This window comes from Schistocerca serialis, chromosome 2 (assembly GCF_023864345.2).
Source record: "Schistocerca serialis cubense isolate TAMUIC-IGC-003099 chromosome 2, iqSchSeri2.2, whole genome shotgun sequence".
NCBI lineage: Eukaryota > Metazoa > Arthropoda > Insecta > Orthoptera > Acrididae > Schistocerca > Schistocerca serialis.
The window spans coordinates 742933561-742948748 of record NC_064639.1 but is presented as its reverse complement, the minus strand read 5'-3'; the positions used below and the strand labels follow the sequence as shown (position 1 = coordinate 742948748).

Below are 15188 nucleotides of genomic sequence, written 5' to 3'. Positions count from 1 at the left end.
AGAGAAGAGATAATAGAAACTATTGGATAACACAGGACATATTGAATTTAACTGATGAAAAGAGAAAATATTAAAATGCAGCAAATTAAGGAAGCGAAATGATACATGAACATCTAAAGAAATTAGACTGACAGGAACTGCAAAATGGCTAGAAGACAACTGTAACGATATAGAAGCATACTATGGGAGGTATAGATACAGCCTAAAGGAACGTTAAAAAGGCCTTTGGAGAAAACAGAAGCTACTGTACCCATATAAAGAGCATGGATAGAAAAAGAACAGTACTAAGCCAGGAAGGGAAACCTGAAAGATGAAGTTTATAGAGGAGCTTTACGAGATACATGGATTTGAAGGCGATATTATAGAAAGGAAAGAGGAAGCCGATGAAGATGAGATGGGAAGTTATACATTGCAAGCAGAATTTGAGACAGCACTGAACGGCATCAGTCGATATAAGTCCCCAGGAGTCAGAACTACTAATACCCATGGAAGAGTCAGCCATGAAAAAATATTTCACATGGTGTGCAAGATGTATGAGAGCGGCGAAATACCCTCGCACTTCAAGAATAATGTAATAATTAACATTCCAAAGAAAGCAGGTACTGGCAGCTGTGAATATTATTACTCAGAGCCTATGAGTATGTCGTGGAGGTAAAATACTGTGTGTGGATTCCTAAGGGACCAACTCCGAAGGTCATCGGTCCCTAGACTTGCACACTACTAATACTAACTTAAACTAACATATGCTAAGAACAACACACACACCCATGCCCGAGGGAGGACTAGACCCTCAGGCGGGAGGGTAAAATACTGATACGAATTCTTTACAGAAGAGTGAAAAAATTGGTAGAAGCCGACCTCGGGGACGATCAGTTTGGACTCTGGACAAATGTAGGAACACGCGAGGAATTACTGACCCTACGAATTCTCTTAGGAGATAAGTTAAGGAGAGTCAAAACTATGTTCAAAGCAATGTTGTCCGGAACACACTCTGAATGTAGCAGGGTAAAATACAGGGATCGAAAGGCTATTTACAACTTGTACAGAAACCACACGGAAGACCTCAATGTTATTCAATCTGTACACTGAGCAAGCAGTAAAGAAAACTAAAATAAAATTTGGAGTTGAAATTAAATTCAGGGAGAAGGGATAAAAATGTTGAGGTTGGTCGACGACATTGTAATTCTGTGAAGAGACAGCTTAAGAATGTAAACAGCGGCTGAATGGAACGGACAGTGTCTTGAAAAGAGGATAAAAGATGAACTTCAACAAAAGCAAGAGCGTAATGGAATTTAGACGGATTAAGTAAGGCGATGCTGGGTGAATTAGATTAGGAAACTAAACACTTAAAGTAGTAGATGAGGTTTCCTGCGTGGGTAGCAAAATAACAGATGATGGTTGAAATAAATATGATATAAAATTTGGACTGGCAATGACAGGAGAAGTGTTTCTGAAGTAGCGAAATTTATTAACATCGAATATAGTATTAGGGGGTGGCCAAGCGGTTCTGCGCTACAGTCTGGAACCGCGCGATCGCTACGGTCGCAGGTTCGAATCCTGCCTCGGGCATGGATGTGTGTGATGTCCTTAGGTTAGTTAGGTTTAAGTAGTTTTAAGTTCTAGGGGACTGATCACCTCAGAAGTTAAGTCCCATAGTGCTCAGAGTCATTGGAACCATTTGTTAGTATTAGGGAATCATCCTGAAGCTATTCGTCTGGAGTGTAGCGTTGTATCGAAGTGAAACTTGGACGATAAACAGATTAGCAAAGAAGAGAACAGAGGCTTTTGAAATGTATTGCTACAGAAAATACTGAAGATAAGTGGGTAACTCACGTAACTAATGTGGTGGTATTGAACATAAATGGGGAGAAAAGAAATTTGTGGCACAACCTGACTACATGAAATGAGTTTATAGGCCAAATACTGAGACTGCAAAGGCTCAACAATTCAGTACTGGATGGAAGTGTGGACGGTAATAATGGTAGAGGAAGACAAAGAGACGAGTATAATAAGCATATTCAAAGTGATGCATGTTACAATAGCTATTCGGAGAAGATGACAGTAGCATGGAGAGCTTTCTCAGACCAGTCTTTGGACTGAAGTTCCCAACAACAACAACAACAACAACATGATAAAAAAGGAAGCGAGGTCGGGACAAGATGACTGAAGCACATACGGATATATTGTGCCATAAGTTAATAGTGTTTGGTATCGTGTAGCTTTTCATTTCACTGTCATACAGCAGCCAGTCGACGTGGCGCTGCTGGGATCCGTTAATGGCTGTAGATCTGATTTGTGCGACCTTACTGCATTTTGTGACTTCTTGTTCTATTTGGTAATGGATGTTGATGACCTATGTAGCGAGTCTATGAGTCACTGAGTGGTTCCAAAAACACTAAAGAGAAGTCGTATGTTAATAGGACATGCGTGACAGATATGTGCGATTTCGTCTCGCATAAAGAGAAACCATTTTGGCGAACACACAGAATACACAAGCAGCATGTGAAATCTTGTTTTTCTCGACTGGTACAGCAGATCAGGCGTTGTCACGTACAGATCTACTCAGTACAAGCACAGATTTCTGTTACGTAGGCCACGGATGTTTACTCAAAGTTTAAACCATCAGATGCCAAACTATGGCGTATCATCTGTGCCTAACCAGTCAAACTAGCTTTCCTCCAGTGGTAACTCATTACCCGTGACACGTGTGCAGCAATGGCTAACACGTGCAACCATTTGTGTCCATTACTGACATTTGTTCAAGTTGACAACTTTTAAGCGATTAGTCAGTTACACCACATTGTTGGTTCTACTAGCACTGAATGAGACTCTCGCCCCAAACGCATACTTTTCGCTGTCCCTCATTGTTCTGTAAATTGTTTACATTTTTCTGTATTTTGACAATGTACACTGTGACCAAAACAGCTTTTGAACACCTTTTGTAGTCGTCCTCGTACAGAGTTGGCCCTACGTTCGAGAGTAACAGCCTCGGTCTACTTCCCTCTGCGTCTCTAGTTCCGTCCCACACAGTAGACCGATCAATGATTAACTATTTCACGGTTTCCTGCAGTCACTTCATACAATTTAATGTGAAAGTCTGTCAGTATGTAATGACAGATTTTTTTTTCGCACTGTGATAAACGCGAAGCTGTCACAAACGCCACAAACAATATGTGACTGAAAAGCTGGCTGTGATTATTGGTGAGGTCTTCATTCCTCACTCATTTCTTAATCATTAAGTTACATTTTACAGACTCCCGAAATGGCTAATAATCAATGAATGATTATATGAAAGAATCTCAAAAGTAAGTTACATATTATTATGACAGGCCAAATAAGAGTTTCTGACATAGACACAGGACCCTGTTTCAAAAATGTCGCCTAGTATCAATAAACAACGGTTTGAGCCTTCTACCAACCGTTCAGTCCCTCAACGAGAAAAATTCGCACATTGGCCACGAACCCTTTCGAGAATGGCTGTATGAACATCCACATCATTGGCAAATCTCTTTCACACTGTGTCCCTTTAGCTAGCCGAACAATTGGAAATCGCACAGTGCACTGTATGGAACATGTTTCCAAATCTCCCATCGAAAGCGTTGAAGCGAAGCTTGCGATGTGCGCGACGTGTGGAGTGTTGTGTTCAAATGTCTCTGAGCACTATGGGACTTAACATCTATGGTCATCAGTCCCCTAGAACTTAGAACTACTTAAACCTAACTAACCTAAGGACAGCACACAACACCCAGCCATCACGAGGCAGAGAAAATCCCTGACCCCGCCGGGAATCGAACCCGGGAACCCGGGCGTGGGAAGCGAGAACGCTACCGCACGACCACGAGATGCGGGCGTGGAGTGTTGCATTGTCGCGCAGGAGAACACTGATGTTTACTTTTTTTCTTTTTCACAAATTTTTCCTCCACAAGAATCGTGCTGTCCCGTGTACTTCAGCTTTGTAGTATGCTTACAATTGCCCTGTCATTTCGCTCGCATCCCGTCATGCAACAGCAGAACTTGTCATCAGGAAGCTGGGTACAGTTTGTGCTCTTCTGACAGTGAGGGTCACTGTTTTTGCGCAATGGTCTCAGCGTGGATCGGCATGTGTAAGTCACTGAATTCCATCTAAATCTACACCTATACTTTCCGGACCACTGTGAAGTGTGTGGCAAAGGGAACGTACCAATTGTACGAATTATTAGAGTTTTTCTCGTTCCATTCACAAATGGAGCTCGAGGAGAATGATTTTTAATGCCTCCGTACATGCTGTAATTACTCTCATCTTGTCCTCAAGATCCCTACAGGAGCGATACGTAGCTGGTTTTAATACATTCATAGAGCCATAATTTAATGACGTTTCTTGAAACTTGTTTGGAAAGTTTACGTCTACCTTCTAGAGTCTAATGGTTAAGTTTGTTCAGCATCTTCACGCCATTCTTCTGTGGATCAATCAAACCTGTGACCATTCGTGCTGCCATTCTCAATACAAACGCTCATATCCCATGTTAGTTCTATCTGGTATGGGTTCCACACTCTTGTGCGATATTCTAAGATGGGTGTCTTGTAAGCAATCTCCTTTGTAAACTGATTGCATTTCCCCTGTATTCTACCGATAAAACGAAGTTTGCCGCCTGATTTACCCACGAATGAGCCTACGTGATCATCCCATTTCATGAACGCTCAGATACTGTATGACCCAACCGATTCACAGGATACTACACTTTTTTTCTCTTTTGTGATGTGCACAGTCTTCATTTCCGAACATTTGAAGCAAGTTGACAATATTTGCATCGCTTTGAAATCTTACCACGATCGTAATGAATTTTTATGAAGTTTCTTCATTATAGATAACTGCATCATCGCCAAAAAGTGTGAGATTACAGTCAATATTGTCCACAAGGGCGTTAATATAAAGGGTGGCCCAAAAGGACCAAATGGATTTCAGTCTAGTATAATTGGCTCTATTTTGATTACATACTATACTTAATCACTAGAATTGGTAATGTCCCAAATTCATGAATTGTCACGTTTTTTTATGTTTTAAAGATAACATCAGGCAGATGGATGCCTACTTTGTGAATACACATTAAAAGTCTTTCTTCGAAGTTTGGCACCACTTTAGTCAACGCGTCATGTGAAACAGCAGCAATTTCTTGACTTATTGCAACTTTCAGGACATTGAGTGTACGAGGTTTGTTGCAGTACACATTACGTTTTAGGTAATCTCTTAAGAAGAAATCACAAACCGACAAATACGACGAGCTTGCTGGCCAGTGGACATCGCCATAACGTGAGATCATGTTTATCCTTATAGTGTCCAGTTGCGATCGCACGAAATTGCGAAACATTTCAACATTACGTGCAGCATTCACTCTTACACTAACACCGCCTTCTTAAAAAAAGAATAAGGCCGAACGATTCCAAGTTTCGACACTCCACACCACACTGTCACTTTTTCATTGTGCAATGATTTTTGATGCACTTCTTTTGGATTGTCTACTGCCCAACAGCGACAGTTTTGTTTGTTTATATAACCATCTAAGTGGCAGTGCGCTTTATCGCTCATCATCAACAAATCAACAGCAGTAAGAACATCAAGCATTCTCTCACAAAACTGTCCCCGTTCACCATAATCACGGTCGTGAATCTTCTGCACGATCACTGTTTTGAAAGGTTCAAAATGGCTCTGAGCACTATGGGACTCAACTGCTGAGGTCATTAGTCCCCTAGAACTTAGAACTAGTTAAACCTAACTAACCTAAGGACATCATAAACATCCATGCCCGAGGCAGGATTCGAACCTACGACCGTAGCGGTCGCACGGCTCCAGAATGTAGCGCCTAGAACCGCTCGGCCACTTCGGCCGGCCACACCGAAACCTCCAGATGTCAGACACTCAGTTCGGTACCAAAAATTGTGCGTCGACAGAGTATCAACTAAGTCACGGATTTAGTTCGTGCTGTCTGCTGTCGTCCAGTAGAAGATACGTAAACGCTAATTAAAAGTAACACCAGAACTACGGAGTACGGGCAAACCGTATCTGTGAGCTCAGAATCTGAAGATCTGTGGTAGGTGAGATGATAGAGCGTCAGGTCGTCTTACTAAGGGTCGCAAGTTCCACACCCTCTGAAGGCGATTTTTTTAACAGATTACTCGTGAAATTGTTATATGGGAGAACGTTTTTCTGCCATGTAAATGGACATTTCAGGGTTTGTAGCAATGTTCTTTTGACAGTCTCCTTTCGCTTCGTTAGTTGAAAATGTTCTCCCATATAATAATTTCACGCTCTGCCATTTTTTTTTATTTTTGTTGATCCCATTTTGTTTGTTAATTTTCGTTGCCTTTGCTCGGGGCAGACGTTCAATGACGACCGTTCAATTCGTCGTTCATCTATTCACGCATTTTTTTATTACAGAAAACAGCTAACCCTCTGATCGATCACGCTGAGCTACCGTGCCGGCTGAACTCACCTACCATACGTCTCTACATTCAGAGTTCACGGATATGGTTTACCAATATTCCGTAATGGAATGTAGTCAAACTAAATCAGTTGATGCTGAGGGAATTAGATTAGGAAATGAGACACTTAAAGTAGTAAAGGAGTTTTGCTATTTAGGGAGCAAAATAACTGATGATGGTCGGAGAGAATATAAAATGTAGACTGGCAATGGGAAGGAAAGCGTTTCTGAAGAAGAGAAATTTGTTAACATCGAGTGTAGATTTAAGCGTCAGGAAGTCGTTTCTGAAAGTATTTGTATGGAGTGTAGCCATGTATGGAAGTGAAACATGGACGATAACTAGTTGGGACAAGAAGAGAATGGAAGCTTTCGAAATGTGGTGATACAGAAGAATGCTGAAAATAAGGTGGGTAGATCACGTAACTAATGAGGAGGTATTGAATAGAACTGGGGAGAAGAGAAGTTTGTGGCACAACTTGACTAGAAGAAGGGATCGGTTGGTAGGACATGGTTTGAGGCATCAAGGGATCACAAATTTAGCATTGGAGGGCACCGTGGAGGGTAAAAATCGTAGAAGGAGACCAAGAGATGAATACACTAAGCAGATTCAGAAGGATGTAGGTTGCAGTAGGTACTGGGAGATGAAGGAGCTTGCACAGGATAGAGTAGCATGGAGAGCTGCATCAAACCAGTCTCAGGACTGAAGACCACAACAACAACAATATTCCGTAGTGCCGATGTTACTATTAATTACCGTTTCCGCATCTTCTACTGGACGGCAGCACACAGCACAAACTAAATCGGTGTTTTGGTTGATACTCTATTGACACAATGTTTGGTACCGATCTGAGTTGTCTTACATCTGGAGGTTTGTGTGTCAGTGACAACTTACCGCCACCGTGGGGAACAAACGCGCCACTGGACCACCGTTTGCGGAACATTGCGGAACATTACACGACGCAACTCGGTGGCGCTGCTGGCCGCCCAAGCAGTGGGTCACGCCGCATGTTAACAGTCGGCTCGTAAGGTATTGCAACTGCTACTCATTTTTGTTTCGTAGAACTGTCCTGTAGATAGTATTGTTTGCTTGAGATGGCAGTACAGAAGACTTCAACTGTGAAGCTGAAAAACATTCATTGATATGCAACATGGAGCATGAGGAATATTCGTATAAATTACAGCAAATTATTCACCGGACGTTGAGGCAAACACTCTTCAGAGAAGACGAAGATTGGTGAGCGTCACTCAGATTTCTTCCAGCTCGTGTGGGGTGTGTTAACGTGTCATGTATCATACAAGTACTCAGAATATCTTCAGATATGTATTTGTCTCGATAAAAAACAAAACTGTGCAACATAGAGCAAATATTTTAATATGTGCACCAAATTCTGGAGATAAATTCGAAGGCCGATCAAAAATTCTGCAATCTATTGCCAGAATGCCAAAAACAGGTTCAACATATCTTCTAGCCCCTCAGAGAAAGTACTGAAAACTCTTTGAGAGGAAATTGTCTCCTTATTAACGCACTAAGAAAGATGGCATGCCAAAACCTTGACGACAACAAGAGAAAAGTAATCAGAGCCTTCATAAAACTGCCTACTTTGAGGTCATGTACTTTCCTTGTCAATTGACTTGTTATGAAGCAATCAATTCTTGAAGACAGGTCTGTCTGGCGATCTAATATGTGCTTCAACCTTAAAGAACATGAGACTGCCGTGGGAATCACGCATGTCCAAAAACAATATTGAGAAAATGTTTTCGTTGCCACAGTAAAACGACCCACAGTCAGCTGCCTTTTTTAACATGCATATGTTTACCGTTTGTTGCCGCCACACAGTTGGGTAAATTGGCCACCTATTTCGTAAACATTTAGCTACTCTTCCTTCGAGATATAGTGGCACGCAGGATTTGCATTGAAATTACCTCTTTTTGATTTTATTATTCATAAATAGGAGGGAAAGAGAGGTATCGTACTCATCGAACTCCATGAGGGAACTGAAACAAGGCGGCATGGCAAATGAAATCGGTGCACCGCGGAGACAAAGTAGCCGCTTCTCTTTCCAGAAGTGCTGTGTGAAGGCAGGGTGCGCTGCAGAGAAGCGCTGCTCGGTGGCTCGCGTGAAGCGGTCCTATATCCTTTCACGTTGTTTACGTACCTACAATGAGGCCTTGGGGCTGAAGTAAAAACGCACAGCGAATTGCGAATGTCATTACGGTTGCGAATGACTTGAGCTTTGCTAGTTGGCGAAACAAGCCGCATAGAGTAGGTGGTGAACGAGACTAAGGGAGGTGACCTTTTGGGTTAAAATTGTTTTCGTTATTTTGACGACGAAGAAATTTTCGGAAAAAGTCTGTAGTTGTAATTTTCTTTTTCCTCAGTTTTATTTGCAATTCTCCGATTGTCGAATACACTTCATCTTCAACACTGTCATCTTCAACATTTTCAAACTCGTAGAACCAAGAGAATAACATCCGTCGCTCAGCGAAAGTCAAGTTTTGAATGAATGACATAAACAATTCGGGATAGACCTAATCAGAGTGGTGGCGGTTTTTGTCAGAGCCACAAAGGCGGTATTGGCCTTTCGGCGTATGTCAAAGGCGGCCGACGAGCTACACCGTGGTGCAGCGTACGTGAGAAACAGCCATATCGCGTGGCCGCCGTGTGCCAAAAAGTAGTACAAGCAAATTTAAACCTTAATAAATAATAATGAAAGAATTTTTGTGTTTTAATGTTATTCGTTAGAGTTGTGATATGAAACAAAACTATATATATGTAGCCTCACTAAGCTTAAGACTCATCCCCCACTCTCCCCCTCTTGTAACACGATATCAAACTACTTTGTTGACCCCTTCCCTCTCCCTTAACGTGTGACGTAATTTATGGATGGACCCATACTCCCGTAAGGCCAGCCTCATTTGGTTTCCCAACACTTCCTACAATCATCTCAGAGGACTTCAGGTGTGCCTCTGCCAAGAGGGTCATTACGTATTTTCGGATATGTTCTTGTTCATCACAGCTATGAACTTAGCTCGAAAGAACACGTCGTCACCAGGACGTTAACCTAATAAACTACTTTTCTTCCAACAAAGCAGTAGCTAAAACAAGAGCTCCCTGAACCTGCCTCTGTCTCTCTTAAAAAATAAACAACCGATCAACTGACGTAGAAACGTTAGATTCACTAACAAATACTTCATATTTTAAGAGGTTTCTAGAGATTATTTGAGGCACTCGGTCGTAAAACATGTTATCTAACAATTTTTGCCAATTGGCGTTTTTGGCAACGTCGGACTCCTTACAGCTGATTTCATAGGCTGGTGAAGGAATCTGTGGGAGATGTGTACGTTGTAAGAAATTATGTTGGTATTATGTTATGGTAAGTGACAGCTGACTGCAGGTAAAACATTGTAAGTAACAAACATGGCGGCCCGACACAGTCTGTTCCATAGTGATGAGGAACTTGAATCGAAAGTTTCGAGCGCTAACAATAATTCTGACTTCAGTTCTTCCTGTAATGACGAAGATGAAAGCCCAGACAATTATCCTGTTTATGAGTGCAAACAAATCGGATGCAAATTACACCTTAGAAAGGTAACAACAGATGCCTTTATTTCTTAATCTGTTTGAAGTAAAAGACGGTATGTACTGCACTTACCAAGTTTTACTGCCTGTTCCGTATTGAAACTTTTCAAAAACGGAAATTCTGAACGTTCCTTTCATCAAATACGAACTGAGTACGTGTAACCAAACTTCGTTAAACACAAACACAATGCATTATATAGAAATAACCGAAATAGGTTTCATTTTGACTCGCAAATTATAAATATGTGTGAAGGTGACCATGGTATCTACTAGACTTACCATGTTTTACACCCACTAGCTTAAATCACTCAGGATTTTTTCTATTGTCATGGTGTAACTCAGCTCTTCAGAAGAAATGTTTACCTGAAACGTAAACACAACACCTTTACCTTACGTCCTGTACTGTAGCGACTTAAACGCTTGTCTACCAAGCCAAAGGTCACGAGATTGAATCCTGGTCGGATGACGAAGCGTTTTCAGTTAATCTTCGGACTGATTGTTTTCAATAAGATACGAATTACGCCAGATACAGCCGCGGATCGCCTTCCGCGATGAGCTGAAGATCCCTTCTCTTGCAGGTTGGGGATACGGGAACCTCCCAAGTGGCTTCAAGTTGATAGACTAGCAACAGAATCGGGAGACACACGAGATTTTTATTATTATCCCTTGCTGTTTTTTTTTTTTTTTTTTTTTTTTTTTTTTTTTTGAAAATAGGGTAATGAGCTTTTCGATACAAGTATTCAGAAATCGACCGCACGCAATATCAACCAGGATTGTGAATCGGAACCATGTACCAGTAGGTCTACAACCAACAGTCATGATGAAAACAATGCAGATGTAAGGTCACCTACTGCTTCTGGAAAATCTAATCCGCCTAACAGAGTCCGTTATGCAGGATCGTCGGTACCTCTTGAACAAAGGGAAACTGTAGATGATCAGGAAAAATCAAACAAATAAGGTAGAAAAAGGAAACGTGGGGTAAACCAACAGGAAAAAAAATTAAAAATTAAGAAATTTAGGTAAAAGCTATTTGTCTTATCGAGGAAAAGGAAATCCACAAGCACCTCGAGAAGCAGGCCCAGATTGCCTTTGTAAGAAAAAAATGTTTTTCGAAGATTGATGCTGACGAACGACACTCGGTGTTTGAAGAGTTCAATAGAATGGGAAACTGCAACATCCAAAACGCTTATCTATTTGGTCTAACAGATGTTAAAAAAACTGCATGAAGTACGAAAAAGAGTGGAAGTCCCTCTCGAAGCAAATTTACCTTTACTTACAATATCTTGGTTGAAGGGCAAAAAGTAGAAGTATGTGAAACTGCTTTCCTCAACATCCACGGACTGCAAAAAAGTAGGGGGAGAGTCGAAATTTTGGTTTAAAAAAAAACAATGGCGCTCATACTCCACCATCAGATAAAAGAGGTGCACATGGGCACCACAAGAAAAAGTATTCAGACGACGATATAAAAAATTTGCATACTTTTATATCAAAACTTCCCAAATACGAAAGTCACTACACCAGGCGCAAAAATCCTTATAAGATGTTTATGTCTATGGAATACACAGTTAAACGTTGTTTTGAAGAATATACTCAGTTCTGTTCAGAAAGTGGTAGCAGTCCTGTATCTTCAGACAAGTTCAGAAGAATATTTACGGAAGAATGTAATATAGGATTCAACTCTCCTAAGACAGACACATGTAAAGACTGCGACTCAATGAGAATTGAACTGCAACAAGCCGAAAACGATAAAAATGACGTTAAAGTCCAAGAAATTGGACACAAAATCGAGAGACACCACCTACATGCTGCTACCGGCCAAACATTTTTGCCAAGTTGCCCCAGAGGACAAAGAAGCCCTTGTTCTAACATTTGATCTCCAACAGGCGTTGCCCATTCCAAAATTATCCACTGGACCTGCATTTTACAAAAGAAAATTGTTTTGCTACAACCTCACCATTCATGATAGCTCCAATAACGTGGGTAATTTCATTACTGGGACGAGGCTACTGCTAGGAAAGGAAGTGATGAAATTGCAAGTTGCATATTGAAACACTTCACCGTGAATGTCATACAGTGCAAGAAATCGATAGTAATAGCAGATAACTGCTGTGGTCAAAATAAAAACTGGACAATAGTCGCTCTCTGGCTTAAATTATTGGCAAGTGGCCGTGTAAAACGTGTTGAACATGTTTTTCCAGTAGTTGGACATACTATGTTGCTATCAGATAGAGATTTCGGTCGACTAGAGCAGTATGTGAGGCATCACATTCAGTATATGCACTGCCCGTAGGAATGGGGACAGATCTTGAAAAACGCCCAACGCTCACCTCCCTGTAATGTGTTCAGAATGCAGCAGGGAGATTTCTTTCAAGTTTCTTCACTGAAGGCATTGTTTAGAGCACCCAAGAATGTAATTTCTGCGTCTGTCAAACTTCTGTTGGTCCGCAAAGACCCAGATTCTCTGACTATTTTAGATCATATTTCGGATCTGGTGAAGAAATATCATTGAAGCTGAAAGGTCGTCCTCTTATAGAAGATTTTCTGGGGAAATTTAACGCACCCCTTCCACTGCTGTATAACACACCAATACCAGTCAATAAGGAAAAATTGCGCGATGTCCTCAGCCTGTTCAAGTATATTCCAAAGGCATATCACGGATATTACACGAGCTTAGTTCCTGGGCATTAAATGTAAAATTATTGTACCTAAAAGCTACTAATAAAACAATTGGTAATGCAACTTTTGGCTACTTTATTTTATTTCCAATGTGATTATCATGTTACACCACTGCACTGTAAACATCCTGGTAAGGTTCCATCTATGTGGTAACTGCCAAGTAACAGAAGCAACATTTAACGTCAGTTGTTGTAAAACATGGTATCTGGTAGATAACAAGGTAGCAATGTCTCATACGTGAATGAAAAATAAGGTATCTACGGGCATCTTTCCTCTGATTTTAGTTCTTATATTCGCAAACCAAATGTTATGAGGAGCAGCTAAGACGAATTTTACTTTTCAGTACACATAGAATATCTGCGCAACATAATTATGTGAGTTTTGTTAGAGCAAACTATTTGATATTTTCCTCAAAACTTAACAGCCGATTTCCCGTAAGTTTTCATTTTGTTGGTTACCATGTTTTACGACCGAACGCCTCATTTATAGAAATAAAGAAATGCTAATAGTAATAAAAGAACAATTTTCCGAATGACAAAGTTACTACACAGTGTTAAGAGGACTCACCACATACAGTGAGTCCAAAAAGTATTCGTCTAGTTGTAATTTTTTTTAAAAAAACTAAGTATTTGTCACGTGAAAGGAAGGGAACATAAAATATGAACATCCAGTCATATGCAACAAACCGTGGTATGTCATTGTTATTGATGGACAAAGAAATAAATACATCCATAGCGATAACACATTTGACAAAATGGAGAGTTTATTCAAGGGCTACTTCAAAAAGTATTCGTCCACTCATATTTTTCTTAATTTACAATCTGAAAATATGATTTCAATTACAAAAATTAATCTTTAGTGGGGTTCCCCTTTGCAGCTATTACTGCCTGTAGTCGTCTGAGTATGCATCAGTGAAAGTGTGAGGACGTCGGGTACGTAGTTGGTTTCTTAATGATTTTGTTGCACAAAATCGATCTATTATCGACTAAACCGTCGATCTAGGTCTACCGACTGCTTTAGCAATCTCGTAAGAAGATTTGCACTCATTATGTAATCGCAGAATAAGTTTTCTTTCGATCAGCTTTGTCTCATTACGCTTACGGCCCATGGCGCTAATTGCACTGTATCGGCGCCTTTCAGAACCACAACAGGCGATAGAGTGGGGCCGCGCACGGTTGACTCTAATGTGTGCCGTTGGTAAGAGTTATGTTTTAATCAGTCCGCGCAGAATTTCGGCATATTTAGATGGTGTACGAATAGTTTATGAACTAGCTGTTGAGTTATATTTCCTATTTTGTTAACCTTGCTGTCGATTTGGATGATTTTCTTTCCTTACTTTTCAACAAAAATGACTTACCGAGTTACCTCTTACGTGACGGCTCTTGAGATTTTGTATACATATCTTTTCACGTTACACAGACTTTGTTTTCTTAAAGATATGCAGGTAGACGAATACGTTTTGGACTCACTGTAACGGTATTTAATGTAACATCAGGGGTGGTAGATCCCTGAGAAGTTCGTTGCAAAGGAAATAAGATACCTCAGTTATAGGAGCTGTGATGTAATCAGTTGTGAACTTGTCTGCGAAACTACCAAGTAAGCCGGTAGATGTGAGCTTGTACGTCTTCAGCAAATGTTAAGTTAGTACGGCTTACGTCATCTCAAGCCCAATTCCTCGCAAGCGATACCACTGCCCTTACTTCTTTGCAGTGTTGTCGGCTTCTTCCAGGTGGCCATAGCGAGTCGCAAATCGTTACGTTACCTTTTGTTTCTAGTTGATGGTTGATTTTCAGTCGCTGCAGCCGACTTGTAGCCGTGCGTTCACCTTAACAACAAGCCACAGTGGTCCGCAAACATATGACATCGCTTCCTCATTAAGTGCTTTGCATCACCGTTACGCATTACTTACCGAGATCGATTTAAAACGACAGAATTTCGAAACATTTCTGTATGCAGTAACTTTACTCTGTAGCTACACTCAGAGTGAACAATGAAATAGGCGCTTATCCGTTGACATTTTCAGTTCTGCAGTCCATGGGAATTACAGTTTCCCGTTAACCAGGTCTACAGTACACCTCCCAATTAGTTTAACGATCATTATGCAAAATTTTAGAAATATCCTATCTCTATGTTCTCCAGATATGAGCCTATCCCTGGATTTATGGGGGTACTAAAATGATCAGCTTGTGCTAGCAATGCTTCACAGATAGGTGCGAATCTGCGATTCTTGAAACATTTCCAGAGTAAAGAATATTGGGGATTGCTGCCGCATGACGTCGACTTCTAGCCAAGTTTGTGGCACTGCAAAACACTCACCTGAAGATGGCTGAATTATTGTTAACCGAAATACCGTGGCAAGAAGTCGACGTCATGCGGCAGCAATCCCGAGAGTTATAGGAGGTACTTAAGTGGCGTACTCAATATTCATCCAGTTAAATGTCCATTTGTTCAGCTGTAGGGATCCTTCAAAAGCTAAT

At 40.9% G+C, this 15188-nt stretch overlaps 1 protein-coding gene across 1 annotated transcript in view; it reads left to right on the top strand.

The window, feature by feature from the left end:
• LOC126457947 (macrophage mannose receptor 1-like) overlaps positions 1 to 15188 on the top strand; it is a 55300-nt gene that overhangs the window by 23114 nt on the left and 16998 nt on the right. The window lies entirely within an intron of this gene.